The sequence below is a fragment of the Amblyomma maculatum genome, chromosome 4, assembly GCF_055883805.1.
Source record: "Amblyomma maculatum isolate TAMU_Amacu chromosome 4, ASM5588380v1, whole genome shotgun sequence".
In the NCBI taxonomy this organism is placed as follows: domain Eukaryota; kingdom Metazoa; phylum Arthropoda; class Arachnida; order Ixodida; family Ixodidae; genus Amblyomma; species Amblyomma maculatum.
In genome coordinates this window covers 92,391,391-92,410,538 of record NC_139347.1, presented here as the reverse complement: position 1 = coordinate 92,410,538, position 19,148 = coordinate 92,391,391, and the positions used below count along the sequence as shown (strand labels likewise).

Below are 19,148 nucleotides of genomic sequence, written 5' to 3'. Positions count from 1 at the left end.
TTCAGAAAACAAAGAAATACTCCAGACTAAGCTATACAACTCATGAGCTCTCATATGATTTCGGTGGACTAGGCCACTCATTGTAAATCAAAGAGCATAGCGCCGGAACAAAAACGGGGACGACAAGACAGGACAAGCACTAACTTTCAAATGAGCGTTTATTGCAGAAATGATCACATATATACACTTCACGATCAGCAGTGAATGAGAAAACACACAATTACTGTCAGACAGCCACATGCTAAGCCAAGAATTCAAGCTCTTCTTATGGCAGTGCAACAGACGCCTTGCTAACATATTTATCCCCTGTACGAGCTATCTCCAGTGCTTCTGTTATCTCCCTTGTCGGCTCGTTACGATCTCGATATATGATGATCGTCTTTTCGAACGGGATGACAAGGCGGTTCCGCATCACATCTTCTGCAGTGCGCAGCGAGATGGCCGTCTGTAGCAATGCTGTCAACTTTATTATAGTGCTCCAGAAGACGTACGTTTAACATCAGCCAGTCTTGCTGACGTAGTGCTTTCCAGATGAAAGTGGAATTTTATAAAGAACCCCCCTCCTGCAGGGCACGTAAAGGTCTCCGTGTTTAATCGGACACTTAGGCTTCAGCGTTCGCATAGGACAGGTTTTTCTGCGCAAACTCAAAAGCTTTTTTGGTGCAGTAAACAGGACGTTTACGCCAGAACATTGCCCCACCTTCCTTAAGTTATGAAAAACCTTATGCAGGTAGGGAATGACAACTACTCTTTCTTTATTCCTTCTTTCCTCCTCCTCTTTCTTCTCATCCGCTCGCTGTTCGTCACTCATGCGTGGCGCAAATTTCTTTCTGCGATGCAGTCTTTCAGCAACGGAAACAATGACGTGTTTAGGGTAGCTCGCCGCCTGCAAACGCGCCACCTGCATACTGACACTTTCATCCATGGCATGATCACATGACTTGCAGAGAGCTTTCTTTTTTGTCTAACGCTCTCTGCAAGTCATGTGATCAAGCCATGGGTGAAAGTGTCAGTATGCAGGTGGCGAGCTACCCTAAACATGTTATGGTTTCCGTTGCTGAAAGCCTGCTTCGCAGAAAGAAATTTGCGGCACGCATGAGTGACGAACTGCGAGCGGATGAGAAGAAAAGGAGGAAAGAAGGAATAAAGAAAAAGTAGTCGTCATTCCCTACCTGCATAAGGTTTCTCATAACTTAAGGAATGTGGGGCAATGTTCTGGCGTAAATGTCCTGTTTACTGCACCAAAAATGCTTTTGAGTTTGTGCAGAAAAACCTGTCCTATGCAAACGCTGCAGGCTGGGTGTCCGATTAAACACAGATACCCTTACGTGTCCTGCAGGGGGGGGGGGGGGGGGGGGGGGGGTTGTTTATAAAATTCCACTTTCATGTGGAAGACACTACGTTGGTAAGACTGGCTGATGTTTAAACGTGCGTCTTCTGGGGCACTATAATAAAGTTGACAGCATTGCTACAGACTGCCATCTCGCTGCGCACTGCAGAAGATGTGATGCGGAACCACCTTGTCATCCCGTTCGAAAAGACGATCATCATGTATCGAGATCGTAACGAGCCGACAAGGGAGATAACAGAAGCACTGGAGATAGCTCGTACAGGGGATAAATATGTCAGCAAGGCGTCTGTTGCACTGCCATAAGAAGAGCTTGAATTCTTGGCTTAGCATGTGGCTGTATGATAGTAATGTTTTGTTTTCTCATTCATTGCCGATCCCGAAGTGTATATATATGTGATCATTTTTGCAATAAACCCTCAGTTGAAAGCTAGTGCTTGTTCTGTCTTGTCGTCGTCTCCGTTTCTGTTCCCGCGCTATGCTCTTTGATTTACAATGTCTAACCAACACGCCCAGTCTTATTCACTTCTAGGACACTGTCTTTAAAAAGCTTGATACCTTGCGACACCTTGGTGTATATTATATTGACTGGTGTGGACTGCAGTGTTGATTAGAAAACAGTTTTGCCTATAACTCGAGTGGGATAAATAAAAGGCCTTTTATAAGAATTGTATGCCTTCTTCCAGATTGTTTTCATGTATGTAATGGTCAGTGTAGAGAAAAAAGTGCAGGCATATAGTCGACTATACATTTGTCATTTGCTAATCCTACACAGGTGACCACAAGCATCAATCAACTGTTATTGCTGATTTTTTTGCTCGATTGCAGTGTCAACAAATAGCTAACATTATATCTGTGCCCAGATATTGCCGAGTTGGGTGCCCTCCTAAAATTTAGGATGTGAAGCTTATTTCCAGAAATCTAACATACCATCAAAATCTGGCTAGCATTAGTGTAGACCTGAAAGGCTGTTGTGGAGACCGGCTGAATAAAGCTAAATGTCACAAGGAAAAGCACAACATTGCTAGAAGAAAAATAAATGTTGTGGAAACCAAAATGTTAAATGCGCAGTCGGATCTATAATGATACAAACCACAACTCAGTGATAAAACCATTTGTTACATTTCACCTAATGACTCTTAGGAGATACCTTGCACATACTTCAGCACGTCACTGAAGCATTCATGTACGGAGCCAAGTAACTATCACATCTTCCCTACAAAACTCATGGGGTAATTTCAAATACAAGAGGCATGGTCTGCAGTATTTTCCAGGTACCTGTACATTTCAAACTCACGCAGTTAATAGTTGGTGAGATAAACATGCTGTGACATTTACAACCAACACAAAAACAATTTTCAGATACATCACATATGAAATGAGGTTTTGTTTTTGCTAACCACCACAATATAGATAGATTTGCTTCAGAATGATTTTTTTTCACTATTATTTTTGCATTATTAAAAGAAATAATGCAGACAGACCAAGGCAGCTGTCCATTCATACTAGCATCGTTAGCAGTGTTTAGGGTATGACCTTAATCGTGCATCCCTGAACGTGTGATGGCTTGCAGAAGGGCACTGCAGTGTGCTTGCTGGTAGATGATTTAGTGCGTCCCTCATTTGTGCTGTGGTGTGCAGGTGAGCAGCAGGTAGGTTCCAGGCATTGGCCAGTCTGAAGTGCTCAGGTAACTGCATATATAAAGAGGGGAAAAAATCAACAAGTGAGACCAAGCACACAATTCCTTTCCCAGTAATGAAAACAGACAGTTATAAATTCAGTACCTACGATCAATCAAGAGGATTCTGGGCAAGCAACTTTAACAAGACTGCTCACATCATGATAAAAAAAATGCTATACTTTAGCCTCAATACAATGTACTGTGTTTGCCAAAAGTAACCAGCCGGCATGGTTTACTTCTCGCTCGTATAGGAGAGACTTTACAGTTTCCCTAAAGATGAAAAGGTCATGAAAGGCAGTTAAGGCTTTTCCTTGCCTTCAAAGGTTTAGAATGGGAGGTGGCATAAGCACTTCACAATATGATGATAGGCAAACTTCGAAGCCTGGTTCCTAGAAAACATTTCTAACATCCCACAAGTCTCAAATGAGGCTATTTTTAATATTTTTTTTACTCCATGAATATGAGGCACACCTACCTTAAGATTAGAAAATGGATAAGACAATTGGTGTTCTAAATGTGTATGAATGTTTCTGTTATGCATAAAATTAAAGCACATGAAACATTTTCCCAATTATTGCATGTTTGAACAGAGAAGGTTGCTTCAAAACTCAAAAGAAAAATTACTCCATCGCCCCGTAAATTCCTCCATAAATTGTATTAAGTTTCACGAACTAGTCTCCTGGAGGAGATGAATAAAGAGTCTAAGTGAACGCATTGCATTATTCTGCTTCGAACAATGTTATCAAAAATGAAACATACGGCTTACCAAGCATCGTCACAACTCTTTGAATAAAGGTGCAAAATTAGCAAACAATGCCCATTTCTAAAATTTTAGGTTTATGTTAAGGCTGAGACCTGCACTGTGAAGAGGCAGGATATGTGATTACATTATTATAAACAATTGCTGGTTTGTTACATAAGCAGAATGTAGCGGTATAGCCATTTGTGGGTGCAGGGCGTGAAGTGACGCCCATAGGAATGCACGTAAACTATTGGTTTGAAATTTCCAAGTCTCAGACTGCAACTATGGCACATATATAGCAGTTTTCTTCATTTATCATAACTAGGTGCATTCTAGAGCAAAAAAAAGGGTTGTGTAAGATGTAATTTCAAAGCCAGTATTTTTAAATAACTCCAACAGGAACTTGTCCCATTTATTTCACACATCTACATTTTGTTCAAATTTCTTAAACAAGGCAACCTGATTTCCTTATCTTGTAGCACTTATAATGGGCAAAACTGAACAGGAAATTAAGAAATAGTGTGGAAATGCCTGCTCTACGAAGAAATAAATAAATTTAACTAATGGGAGAAAAAAGATCCCCAACATGTATTTCATGAGAAATGCCTGTTACAAAAGGAAAGTAAATCAAGTATGCCCACAGGGGAAAGACAAAGCAACAATCTGGTTATGCGAAAGTCATCATTGATGCACTGTGAAAAAAAAAAAAAAATATACTGAAAACTGTCCTTTACAACTGGATATCTAAGGGTGGTGCCGCGAGCGGCTGTCCACACCCATTGATAGTGGCACCGCCACAGCCTGCATTTGTCACAGATCAGCCTTGGCTTACAATAGCATAATCATGTATGCTTTCTCTTTATGTTAAAGGTAGCAGGGTTAGCGTATTGGTAATATTCTGAAGAGCAGGAAGTCTTGTATGTTGATTTGGTGCCTTCACTTTACGCCCTTCTCCCAATGCTCGAAAAAAAGAAAAAAAATTTTTCAGCTTTGATAACCTTACTGGAAACAATACAATTCAACATGTTTTCTCACATTCTTTCTCATCTTTTAGAAACTTGATCGTTAATTTTAAAAGTTAGGACTGAGGTTCTTTCCTTTAATTCCTGAATAAGACTACTATGTTGAAATGCACCGAATTTAGGACAGTGTTTAATGTGCTGCATTCTGTATATGCAAAAAAAAAAAAAGATATTCGCAAACATTTCGCTATCAAGTGGTTATGCATTCTGCACAGGTACGCCTTACAGTCACAGTGAAAAAAAAAAATTAAAATGGCCTTGTTTCACACTTGTGGACATCTGAATTTTTTTTTCTAAGTGGTGACTTTCTCACAGTATCAGAAATATGCCTGACATTCTACACTCTCTCCCTTTTGCTCCAAGCACATAAAATATATTGATTGATCAGTGCCTGCATACCTCAATCCAAATTGATTTTAAAGTTGCAAAAAAAGTGCATGCACCGAAAAGCTGCTTATCCCAAAATGTCAGACACACTTCTCCTTCTGAAATACTAGCAATAGCACAAAACTAATTTCACTGCTGGTGTATTCAGTTATGTGTGTACAATATTAAGGCAACCAAAAAACTGCGCAAATAAAGGCCTCTAAGATCAAACTAGCTGCAAGCGCAGCGAACATGAAAGACATTAAGGAAGCGAAATGACTTTTTCATTTCTGGTTTACTACTACTGTTTGCTACTGCAGCATTTTAAAGCTTCCATCAAAAGCCACGACACAAAGTATCAACGAATGCAACTGCCCATTACTGCTAACTGCCCACCTGTGATGTGAACAACACTAAGATACGCACAATTCATAAAAAATACAAAAATCTTATTTAGTAATGAAAGCAATCACTCTTGTAATGCACATTTGACTACGTGTGGTCACTCAAATAATTCTTTCGAATCACCATCTACTGCTAAACACCTAACGGCTGAGTAGTACACGAGTTTGTACCTTGGCGTCAGCCGACCATGTTTTACAGAGAGGAATATTTTTTTTTTGTACTTTCACACAAGCACCAAGACTAAATGCAGCGACCAATGTGAAACATGCACAACACCGCAATAACCTGCTTTTTGCGCGCTGTTTCTACTCATCGCATTAATGCATCCACCTGTTAGAAAAAAAGGCGAGTTTAAAACAGACTAAGAAAATACTCATCTAAATGTTGAGAACCACAATGGTTATACTAAGAGATGAATAAATGGCAAAATAAAAGCTTATTCGTTCACTCACTTACCTCGAAAAGGATCACACAGGTCACAGCTCGTTTGGGGTACTGATCACATCTGTTAGAAAAACAAAGGGGGAGGGATATGGAAAAGGAAACACTCAACGCACATTACAAGTTACAAAAAAAAAAACGAATAAAGAATAAGACAATAACAAAGATAACTTGATTAAAGTTTCATACTTTCTCTCGCACTTTCGCACATTTTCTTCGTAGAGCGTCAGCTCCAGTTGACGCCGCACTGCGCACTACTTCGCCTTTCTTCCAGCGCCCGCTCCCATTGACGACGCACTGCTGCTCTGAGTACCGTGATCGCGCACTCTCACACCAAAACATGGACGCTTTATTCGCTGCGCACTAGGCCCATTCAAAAAGAAAAAAAAAAACACCCGAAATAAGGCAAACACGGACGGCCCGGCGCCGCCACGTCGAAGGCACGCTGCAGGTGGGGGGTTGTCGGTTTACATGTTCCCAGGCGCACTCACGGGACGGGACGCTCACGTGTGGTTCAAGGTTCACACCGCCGCAGCCAAGGCGGGAATTCCCGGCGCAATAATTCACCGCGCTAACACATCCAATACACACCCGCCAAGATTATATCACGAGATATACGCCATAACATAACTTTTTCGCGGTTGGGTCGAACTTGCACATGAAAAGCGACAGCTTCCGAAGAGTTGTATTACGAAGAGACTTTGAGACCACACGCAACAATATTAAGAGCGCGTACCTCATTCAATAGCAATATTAAACAAACAATAATTTCAAGCAGCGTACTCACATTTTCAAGCAATCACGCCAGTCCATTTCCTTCTTCCGTGTTGAAGCCGGCGTTGCCACGGTACGGTGCAAGCGGTGTATGACAGTGAATCTATTTACCACTACTTCACGTAATTCAGAACACCTATCGAAGTGCACATGTCACACATCAATTCTGCAGCCCATTCAAAGAACCACAGCACAAAAAAAGCAGCACAACGCAAGGAAACAGCGTCCACAATCGCACCGCACGACCACAAAGGCAGCATGATGACATCGCACCTCTCCGCCACTGATGACTTCGGATTGGTTCGGATTGACCTATCAATGGCTTTTGTGGCTTTTTTAACTGTCGCCTCCCTATACGAAGTTTCGGTTTCGGAAGCATGTTTAGTTTCTTTCTTTCTTTCTTTCTTTCTTTCTTTCTTTCTTTCTTTCTTTCTTTCTTTCTTTCTTTCTTTCTTTCTTTCTTTCTTTCTTTCTTTCTTCTTTCTTTTTATGAAAAGGCAGCGCACAGTTTGAGCCCAGGGCTCATTTATGTAACCCCCTCCCCTCTATAATGCCTTGGCGATTGAAGGTATGGCAAATAAATAAACAAAAACAAAATTGAGTAGCAATGTAATCAGGAGTATTGAATACTTCAATATTCCTATCGTATATAGTATCAGATATCTTCTGATCATGGTAGAAAACAGGTAAGGTACATTTACTACCCCTGCTTCCAGAGAGGTAGTAAAAAGGTCTTTCAGTCAAAAAACGTAGTAACAGCAGGAGTTACTACCATGTTACTACCTAAGAAGGTCGTACAAATGTAGTAACGGTTAAAAAAGGTAGTAACGGCAGCCGTTACTACCCTTTTACTAACTTTTTTTCTAAGAGTGTAGGGCCACTCCCACCACCGCTCATTTAAGCTCACTTCAGCAGCAGACATCGAAGGATAAAAAAGTGGGGAGGGGAAGTGAAGAGGAAGGGGAGCAAATCTCATGGCACTCGGCAAATGACTTCCTCGGCCTTACCTCGTAGGGAAGGCTTCCCTGCAAGCGCAATAAGGGAGTCCTATGGACGTTTCTGCGGCCAAAAGAAGGCTCCCTAATGACGCGGAAAGGGACTCCGAATCAAAGCTTTGCGCCGAAAGCGGATAGACCATGCCGGGCGGGCAAAGACTGACATAGAAACGACAACGTTGCTTGCATCGCCAGCGAGGAGGTAGACGACAGTGGAAAGGGAATGCACTAGCGCAGGCAGGAAGGAAGGGGAGGGAATGGAAGAGGTGAACAGGAAGGCTTGTACGCCGCTTAAAGTGCTATGCCCCTTTCCCTGGTCTTCCTTCTTTCTGCAAAACTAGGAATATGGCATCCGAAAAGGCGGACTGCACTCCTGCATTAGCTGAATTTTTTTGTGATTAGGTTCCAGCTATTGCGCAGTCTTTGCTCGTTAAGAGCAGTGTGCCTTGTAAGTAGTTTGATGTGTTGCTTGCTTTTTAGTCGCTCTGTTACGAGACAAACATACGCTGGGCATTAGGAAACATTCCCGTGGCCTCTAAAGGTTGCAGGGCGCTTTCGTGAAGGGATGCGTCGAGCGGTATTATTCGAATTAAGCGCAACACGAAAAAACTTATGACATGCAATGCATACCGTTCTTTTCATATGAATGTTACCTCATTACCGACTGCGCGTATTCAAGTTCTGGGTAAAAGTTCGGCCCAGCCCGGCTCTGTACCCATTCAGTTCAGAGTTATTAAATTAGGAGAGGATGCAGTGGTCGTCAAGGGCTAACTGCGCAGCTTCATTTCATTAGGCACATCAAGAAATGCTTTAAAAGACGGGTTTGAATCCTGACATGCGTATTCAGATTAGGGGAACGGCGCACGTCTGTCTGTTCTAAGCAGCGTGAAATGAATCAATGTCGCATATTTTGTCCTAGAGCTCACCTTTTCACTCATGCTGCCTGTCTAAGCTTGTGTTAGCTTGGCCTCTGAGCTCTTCGGGGGGTCGCCGGCTCCAGAATATTTGAATCGCTCTTTTTTAGTTGCAGCACCCTGGACTGAGGGTACCACTCGCCGTCCCTCAATGTGTAATCGCCATATCAGAAAATGAACGTTTTTCACTCACTCACACCGTTAACGTGTGACACGTGCTAATAATTCAGAGGTAAGAAGGATGGCCGTTGCCCCTGAGCGACCATCGGTTGTCATCCCTTCGCATTAAATATCTTGTCCATGCTTATTTCTTTTTGATTTAGACTAAAATACCGTTAACAGCAGCTTTTTATATCATATTTTTCCTTGACACGCTCTGCACAAATTTCTATATATATCTTAAAGTTACACCTACCATTTTCCGCTCAGTACCTCTCTGCGTTTACCGCAACCGGAGTAGAAACATTTACGTTAGCCTCCACATTTCTGCCCCATAAATGAATATCGGTGATACCTATATAAAGCTGGTATATTTTTTCCTAAGTGATACTGGTAGGTTGCCAGTCATGATCTATTAGTACTTGCCAAATGCGCTCAAAACCAATCTGTCTCCCCTAGTTTTCTCATTTTCGTGGTCCGGATCGGCAGCTGTTACCTCCTAAACCGACGTATTCCCTGACTCATCTACCACCTCGCTCCCTACTGTAAACTGCTTTTTCTTCCTGCGCCTGTTGAACATTGTGTTAGTCTTCTGCATAATAAGTTTAGACCTAACATTCTGCTCCACCTGCCTATGTCCTTTATATATATATATATATATATATATATATATATATATATATATATATATATATATATATATATATATATATATATATATATATATATATATATATATATATAATTTGCCCTATGATTTACTCAGCAAGGCAATGCCATCACCGAATTGCAGATAACTGAGATATTCTCCACGAACCCTTATACCTATAACTCTTCCCATTCCAGGTCTCCGGATACTGCCTCTAAGCAAGCGGTGAATAGTATCGCAGAGATAGTCTCTTCTTGACGAGTTACCATCCTGCTTTAGGCATTGTAATAGTATATTATACGCAGAGGAGAGGACTCTACTATGATAACATCGCACCATGACATTTACCAGCTCATACCTAACCTTCAAAATGACATTAAATCTCTTGAGCATTGGTGCCATATTAACCGCCTTACTGTGAATGCTACTAAGACTTGCTTTCAGATTCCCCCCCCCCCTCCCTCCCTCAGAAGCCATTGCCCGTCTCACCATTGCTATACTTCAATTCCACTGCCATCGCGTCGCAAGACCGAATTTTGTTTCTAGGTGTTGTCATTGACGCTCACCTAAAATTCCTTTATCATACAGCGGAAACTTGCAAGAAAATTTCATTTGGGTTACGCGCACTAATCAAAGCCCGATCCTTCTTCCCAATCCACACGTTACTATCACTTTACTACGCTTTCGTCCACAGCCACTTAAACTACGCATCTCATCCTGGGTAACGCCTATCATGTTCATCTTTGGCCATTGATAAAACTGCAAAAACAAGCCATACGCATCATAACCTCCTCCCCTCGAATGTCACCGTCGCACATTTTATTCATGAATTTAAATGTTCTACCCCTCTCGGCTCTTTATCTTTACAATATCGGTATTCTATTCTTTAAGATTCTTCACCTTTCAAGTTGAATGTTTGCCGCGATTCTAATAGCTGGTACTTTAGTAATTACCTCGCCCGTACCGGATTATAAGCTGATCGGTCTCCAGTTTTTCAAAATAGTGACGTCCCCTTTCTAATGGCTGAGGATATTGTTAGCCTTCTTTTATTACTCTGGTACTCTCCAGGTCATATGAGGCATTGCACTAAAAGGGTACAGTTTTTCCTGCACAATCGCTCCCCCGTATTTCATCAAATCTGTAGTTACCTGATCCTACCCTGCAGCTTTCCCCCTTTTCATGGCTCCTTAAGCTTTCTTAACCTCGTCCTCCGTTACTGGTGGACCGTCTGATTGCTCTTCGCCACTCCCAATCTCAATGTTGTCCTGACTATTTCCGCTACAGTGTATGTCAGTATAGAAGCCCTCAGCTACTTTGACTATCTCGTCCATATTAGTGATGACATTGCCCGCCATGTCCCTTAACGCATACATCTAATTTTTGCCCATGCCTAATTTAAGGCTGCCACCGTTCTTTAGAGCATGCTCGATTTTCTCCATGCTATACTTCTTTATGTCGGATATTTTAAGTTTATTTATTGCTTTGATAAACTCTGCCAGTTCTATTCTGTCGGCCGGTTTGGAGGCATTCACCCTTTGGCCTTTCTTAATCAGATCTTTTGTACCCTTAAATATTTTACTGGTATTCTATCTAACAATCCTGCGGCTTACTTCTACCGCGAGCTCAGTAATGATGTCAGTGAAATTATCCTTCATTGAGTCTTCATCAATGACATCTTCGATTAAAGCTGAATATGAACTTCTGCAGTATCTTGTGCTACTGTACTCTCCTTTAACGTTAATTCTTCGATGGGATTCTTTTTTACTAGTGTATTCCATTCCCTCTTTAAATATAGACTAATGCCAGGCCTTAACATCACGTGGTCACTTCATCGAACCTTCACGGTGACCTTCACGTCTTGAAAAATTCCTCGGATAAAAAACACCATGAAATTTATTTCGTTTCAGTCTCTCCATTCTGGCTTTTCCCATCCACTTGTGGTTCTTCCGTTTGTTAAACGCGCACGTCGAATTCCTGATTCATAAATTAGTGCATCCTATGAACTCTGCTAATAATTACCCCTGGTATTTCTAGAGCCTATGCCACAGTCCCCTACTACCTGATCCCTAGCCTGCTCCTAGCATACATAGAAGTCACTGATGGAGATTGAAGTCGCCCAACAGTACAGTATACTGCGTTCTTGCTTTACAGTTGCTGATTTGCGTCAAGCACTCGTCTAAGTGCGCTTCGTGACGATATATTTAGGCACGTAGGCCGGCCTGTAGAATCGCGAGCTACCACATTAGATGAAAAGCCCCACTGAGCCAAGCCGCACGAAGCCGTACGTGCCTGCCTGTCGTAGGGGTGGCGTGTGCGACTCAGAATGCAAGGCTCCCGGAAGGTACGTTTCCCCTCACCGCAGTGTTAAGGGGCTTTAAGTGTTAACAGGTCCTGCCGCCACCTAGCGGAGTTACACCCGTGATGTTTTCGCTCATAACGGCGATGTTTGATTTTATGGGGGACTGGGGCTTTAATGCCATCGCGTCAAAAATTTGGAAGCGATTGCTTTTCAGAGCACGGTGTTTAAAGTAAACCGCCTAACAAACCCTGACCTGTAGAGAGATGAAACTCTGGAATTGGGCTTTACTCCCAACCTCTATGTAAAACACCCCAAATTCAAGGTTTTTCGGTTTGGGGGCCGATCTATTCCGACACTCACGAATTCACACCGCTGGTAAACATAGAGCGAAAGTTTCAGTCAGCGTTTCAATGAGAGCTTGCTTCCTTTATGATTGGAAATAAATTACGCTTCCGCCGGGGTGTGCTGCTCAAGGTTGATTGGGCACGTAGCGTTATCGTTAATACGCTTTAAGGTTAGAATTTGGCACAGAATAAAATTTGAAGAATTGAGGTTAAATTAGCAGCGAAGCGCCAGCACAAGTTACTGCGCTTGTTCGAAAAGATTTTTTTCTTTTTTTATCTTGGCCATGACAGGGAAAGCTTTTCCCTTAGAGTCTCTTTAGTTTATTCCCTTTCACGATGAGAAAAAAAAAAAAACCTGTAGCAAGGAAGGATTTATGAAACGTGAATTCATTATATGGTGCTTCCTTTTCTACAGCTGGAATATGAAAGCGCAGATGCTGGTGGTGCATCCGCATTCTTAACCAAATTGAGGTGTCCCCTTCAACCACGACTCAGCTTCTCTCCGGCTGCAGTCATCGCTTCGACAGCTCGACGTCAGTGCGAAGCGGTTAGATCGAAACCACATCGTCGGGCTCACTATGCTCTCCCAACTCCGATAACGGCTGCCGGGCACGCAGATGCAGCAGAGAAAACTTTCTCCGAACGGGAGGCGAAGAGGTATACTATCCGTTCTTCGCCTTCCGGTGCCGACAGCGTTGTGGGAGGGCTTCCAATTTCCACCGCGACGCGTCACTGGAGCAGCCGAGAGCGCCAGACACGACCTGAAGAGGCTCGACGCTGACCGCGTAATTGTAATCTCGCCCGCGCAGCAGCTAACGAGAACGCCTCCGTGCGCAAAATATTAATTAGACGGCCCGCAGAGAGCGCGCGCGCCGGACTCCTATCGCAACGACGTCAACCGCCGCGCTCCAGAAACCACGCTCCTTCCTTGGCGCGCCGCTGGCTTGGCGTCCGCTGCAAGAGTGTATTATAGAGGCAGCCAGGCACATGGTTTTCTCATTTTTTTACGTGTTTTCGGTCTCGCCATCACACCCGTGAGAAGCGCATTTCTTGGCAAGCACCGTGTCCTTATAGCTGCGTGCTAGGCCTACGGTAGTGGTTGGTGCCGCGGTTCGCTTTCACTCAGCACATGCAAGGGGGAGGCTAAATACTTTATCTTGACACAGACACGCATGACGCTTGCTTCAGTGGTTTCCGTCTCTCAAAGCGACTCGAGAAGTCAAGCGCTTTTTGCGGCTTATACTCGAATGGTTTTAGACGCAGTACCCAATTGTTTAGGGAAAGCTACAGGTGAAGTGCCGTTGATCAGCGAACTCAGCAGCATGCGCGTCGCCTGCTTTACGTATTTTGTTCGAGTCCTTCTACCGGCGGACGCTTCGCGGTCTGTCGAACGGATGCAGCTGTCTCCGGCTACGGACTGGTCTTTCTCAACGCCTAGCTACTTAACTGAAAGGAAACTGCGGACTACAGTTATGAACATATTCGTGGCCCATCCTTCCTTTGTGTATCAAAACCTTGCACTCGCTTCCAGTATTTAATACTACCATGGGAAATCAATTGAGGGCATTTTGACACTTAATAGGAGGAAACTACAAGCGTCCCGAAGAAAGCTCCGCAGATATATTGATTGTTATTGGCAATCTCGAGAGGCTTAAAAGATAATACATTCCTTAACAACCTTTCGTTGAAAAATTTCGCTTGTTCATAATTGTGTTCGTTAGGGTTGAGTGCGTGGGCGGTAACAAAAATATTTCCTTTCTTTGTTTTAAACCTACCCCGTACAGTCGTGAGCAAAAAGGGGTATACAACACGCAGCCGATGGCGGAGTACGGAGAAAACTGCATTTCAATTCCATATATCAACAGTTATATGGGATCGAGACAATCGTGGCAGTGCTCCATTTTATGGGCATGCATGTGTCTCTGCCACTGTCCCTGTCGCTGTCTCTAGATGTTTTCCCGAGCTCGACTACCGGCTGCGTGTTGTATAAAATGTTTGCTCACGACTGTACATATCCGGCCTAAGGCTACGTGCATACACGAGGCTATAGATCGAAGGCAAATACTGTGACAGCTGCACATGCCAGTAAGTGAAACATGCTGAATAGCAAAGGGTAGTTACCATGTTAGAATACAAAGCTCTGAAAGGTCTGGCCAACATCAGGGCAGCATATGCTCTGTAATAATGGTAGTACTTGTTTAGCCCAAGCCTAGGAACCATGTCTCACGCCGGCATCCCATCAGGCGTGTGCACTAGGCGAGTGTTGAACCGACTGAGCTGGGAGGAAGAGTTCATGGCCTGGGCTGAGCGGCAAACGTTGTCAGCTGGGAACATGGGAGAAAAGCTCGCCCGTCTCAGCGCCGAGTTTTGGCGCAGTTCATGCGAGTGTCGCCGCCTCGCTAAACTTACTCCATATCTGCAGATGGCGCCACATGCGCTCCAAGCGCCTCGCCTCAGAGTTGCAGCGTTTACAGAGGTCTCGGGAGGGCCAATATTGCCGGGACCTAATTAAGGCTGCATACGCTACGCATGTCGCGTGCTCGGGATATGCAAAATGCCGGGGTTGTTATTCACTTTTCTGCATTTGTAGGTATATGTATACGAATACAGTGCATTGTGTCTACAGATTCCCAGTGCTTGCAGACAGAAGCAGGAAATTATATTGAGGTAATCCAGGAACCATTGTTAATTAGAAACATGCCACACTGCAGTGAAGTCAAGCTTTCTGGAAGATTTTGAAATTGTTTGGCGGTTTACACGGCGAGTGCGCCTTTTAATCCAATTTCCACGGCGGACCATAGAGCAAACTGTGCGAAATGGCGATAAGTTCACTGATCCGCGAAACGAAAGGAGGCTCTGAACGGATACAGCACACAGACGTCTAGCACACGTCTAGCAGACATAGTACGGACGTCCGTCAAGTCTGTACATCTACAAGATCAAACAAATAACATTTAAAAAACAATAGACGCGAATTAATTCATTAAAACATCCCTTTCCGTATATCCGGCGATCTAGCAGCAGCTTCGGCAGACTACAAGGCTTCGTGAGGTTTTATTCAATCAACAGAAATAAAAAATTCAACACAAGGCACCAGCAGCACCCGTTTCATTCTCTATCGGGCTCTGACAACATCAGTGAACTCAGCGAAAGGAACAAAAAGTTACGGCTGGTCTCACCGACGTGCAAAAGCGCAAGCGTTACAGATCTGTCGCAAGATGTTTTTGCGTCGGGGCTCGCACTTGGGGGTCGATATCATTTTTTTGCGGTTGTTCGAAAACAAGGACTCAGCGCACGCGGAGCACACGCAGAGCTCAGCAACCATTTCTAAGCCGAGATCGAAATCAATGAACGGATCAATGCCTCCATTTCCGCCAATCAAGATCAACACCGCAGGACCAGGGGAACTTCCGCGAGGCCAACAACTGTCGCCAATTTCTCGTGCCAGCCCGAATTGATTTTTCGGGACGGTGACTTTTCATTTTCTTCTTCTCTGACGTATGCTGTGTGCCCCGACGTCGTTGTATAGTATGATGTCGCGATCTTAATTCTTAATGACTGGTCAAGATAAACCAACAGGAAAGTAAGAGTTTTCGTTTAGTACATCAATGCCACAGGAGGGCCACAGATAGCACAGAGAACAAAATGAAGGACTTGTGCCAACTTTTATCTCTTGTTGTGTTCATTTCATTCCACTTTTCCGTGAAATATTTACCAGTGAATTTAAATAGGAGAAGTATCATAGTTTATAAGTACAGGCAGCGTCACGTCTATGAGTAGTGCAGTGTTTGACACGCGTGCTAGGCTAAGAGCAGCGACTTATATACTCATAATATACGTTTGTGGAAAACAGCGCAGATCCCCTAATGATTATGAGCCTTTTATTCTCAATGGTATGTGCACATTTAATCTGGATGCACTCAATAACCGTCTCCACCTGTTTCCTCTTGCTCTGACATTATTAATTTTTAAACAAGAAATGAAGAGCCACAAAATATTTTGGCTAGGTATATTTTCTACTTTTCGAAGATACTTTTGGTGCCAAATGTGTTTTTTTTTAGAGTAAGAGAACCCTTTATCGCCAGCCAAACTCTGAAGAAACATTGAAAATGTGAGCTCCCTCTTGTAGATGCGAACAAAGTCCTCGTGGTATCATTTTTTTTTGTCACTAAAATAAGTCGCCACGTTGTGTTTTCTATATTTCCAGTTTTTCCTGCTGGAAGATTCGAAAAATTTTTTCATTATTTTGTCGACCGAATTTAGAGAAGTCGACATCCTGATAAATACAGATACATACAGAGTGGTATAAACATGTGTATTGGCCTTTATCGATGTCAGAAAGAAGCCTATAGCTGGATTTGCCGAATATTACCAGCGCTGCATTGTGCCGAAGTTGTTCGCAGCATTTCGCCGATTATAGAAAACTCCCTTACGAGTTCCCTGTCATAGCGGTGAAGGCACAAATTGGCTGAACATTTATCGCAGAAATGTTTGCGCAGAGCATACACAACTGCTGGTTATCCAATCTATTGTGTAACCCCGCAGTGTACTTAGATATTACTTTATTATTTTCTTGAGAAAATGCTACGATGACGTTTTCACTACTCAGTGCGGTTTCAGAATATATCTCCTTTTTCTGCTCGCAAACTTTAAAATTCAACGAAGAACGTCCCTCTAGAAGGTGTGCGGTCTCCGAAATCTCCCCGCAAGCATTCTAAATTTTCAAGCCTCATATAAAAAGCTCTTTGAGTCACACTAACCTCACGCTAGAAAGTGCCCTCTTGTCAGCTCCGGTGTGGATGGCAAATGGCCTCCAGTAGATGACGATCCGCAAACAAATGTAGACAAATAAGGTGCTCGTTACGAAACACATACGAATAGGGACAACACCCAACGACGCCAAAGAAACCATAGGCTTTTTTTGTTTGTTATTGATGAACTTGAAATAACTGTGTGATCGTCGAGATAGTTCATTAGAAGGTAGAAAAAAAAAAAGGCCTACCACATTCCGCCGTTAGGATTAGAACCAGCAACGTCTAAATTTCGCGACCGGTACCCTTACCAACTTAGCGACGGTGACGGCTGTTTAAATGTCTATTTTCGTTGTTATATATATATATATATATATATATATATATATATATATATATATATATATATCACGTGTAACGTCTACTTGAGAGTAATTAGGCAGCTCCACCCCCCTTCATAGCGGCGGACATGGAACGTGGATCCTATCGGATCCTATCGGATCATATCGAATATGATAGTTTTAGAGCGTAAGCTTTACTACGCGAGTTGCAACTTCGGATTCCGAATGACCATGACCGCGCCTCTCCGTGGCGGTGCTGCGGTTAGGGAGCTCGACTACTGTGCCCAAGGATGCGGGATCGAATTCCGGCCGCGGCGGCCGTTCTTCGATTGAGGCGAAAAGCAAGGCACCCGTTTGCTGTGCGATGCCAGCGCACGTTAAAGAAACCCAGGTGGTCCGGAGCCCTCCACAACAGCCCCTCTCATAGCTTGAGTCGCATTGGGACGTTAACCCCCAAAAACCAAGCTGAACCAGACCTTGACCTAATTAAGTGTAGGTCAAGGTCGGGTTCAGCTTGGTTTTTGGGGTTTAACTTCCCAAATCAACCTTGATCTAATTAAGCGTAGAACCCCGCCGGGGTGGCGCAGTGGTTACGGCGCTCGACTACTGTTCCCAAGGACGCGGGATCGAATCCCGGCTTCGGCGGCAGCTTTTCGATGGAGGCGAAAAGCAAGGTGCCCATGTGCTGTGCGATGTCAGTGCACGTTAAAGAACCCCAGGTTGTCGAAAATTCCGGAGTCCTCCCCTACGGCGTCTCTCATAGCCTGAGTTGCTTTGGGACGTTAAATCCCACAAGCCAAGCCAAACCAAACTATTTAAGCGTAGGCTTCCATTCGAAAGTGAGGCAGATACTGCGCCTTGCTTTCACCAAAAACGATAACTTAAAATATATAAAATAAATCGCGCAATAAAAAGGCTGTATTAAGGGAACTATCACGTCTACTCCTAGGCGACGCTTGAGCCTGTCTTTAATTGATACCTTATGCAACATTGCTAAACATACAAACTTTCGCTATTATAAGAAGATCCAAGCAATGCTTAAACTGCCGATATTTTCTTTTTCTTTGACTTTCTGAGACATTATTTCCATGATTGCACTATTACTTCACACTGACCAACACCAACCAATATCCCCTATGCTTTGCTTGCCGTCAATGCTTGTTGGCTCCCTTCGCAATTAGAAGGCAGTCAGAACGATGCTGTACAGATAAGGCGGTGTGGCTGAAACTTACGGTGCTGTCTTGGCAGTATTTGTATATATAGAAAGAAATTCAGATGCATTTCAATCCTGAATTGGAAAGGACAAACCATTAGAGCTTGCTAGTAGAACTTGGAGTCGTAGCTAACGAATGATGCATCAGTTCATTACCGGGATGGTGATCCGGCTTCCGCCTCTAATGCAAATCAAAAGCGGGACTTACGCAAGGTGCGAACATTTTCATGAACGTTTTCATGAACATCAATAGAGCTTCATCAAAGTCAAACTGAAAGGTATAAAATGTTCTAGGAAGCTGATTTCGGTATCAACGACTATGCACGGCCGTGGCTTCACATTGGCATTTTCCGAAGTGTTTATTGCTCAGCAACCAGGAAAACCTTGCATTAATAAACGCAACAGTGGGACTGCACCGCGAATGTAAGGTCTATCTATATATTGCCAAGTGCTTGGTGGCTCGGGGGCGCTCAAACTGAAGGAACCAGTCATCCACATCCTTAAAAAGGTCTCCGTGGAAAGACGTCGGCAATCGGGTGTAAGAAAGGCAGTCAGAGGTTGGCACGACGCAGGCGGCTTGCTGACTATGAGCACAGGATGTCATGGCGGTGGCTAAGGGCCGAAGCTACGGAGACAGTCCCTGGAGTAATCGAGTGAATCAATGTACCAGGGTGTCAGGGCTGGCGTGACGTCTCCTAGGTGGT

General features: G+C 43.6%; 1 long non-coding RNA gene across 1 annotated transcript; it reads right to left on the bottom strand.

The window, feature by feature from the left end:
* Window positions 1-1,472: 1,472 nt before the first annotated feature.
* On the bottom strand, window positions 1,473-7,084 carry LOC146191670 (uncharacterized). The gene is made up of 3 exons (XR_014706674.1): window positions 6,793-7,084; window positions 6,021-6,069; window positions 1,473-3,039 (listed from the first exon to the last, which is right to left on the bottom strand). It is a non-coding gene; the product is annotated as an uncharacterized LOC146191670 (long non-coding RNA).
* Between the last annotated feature and the right edge of the window lie 12,064 nt (window positions 7,085-19,148).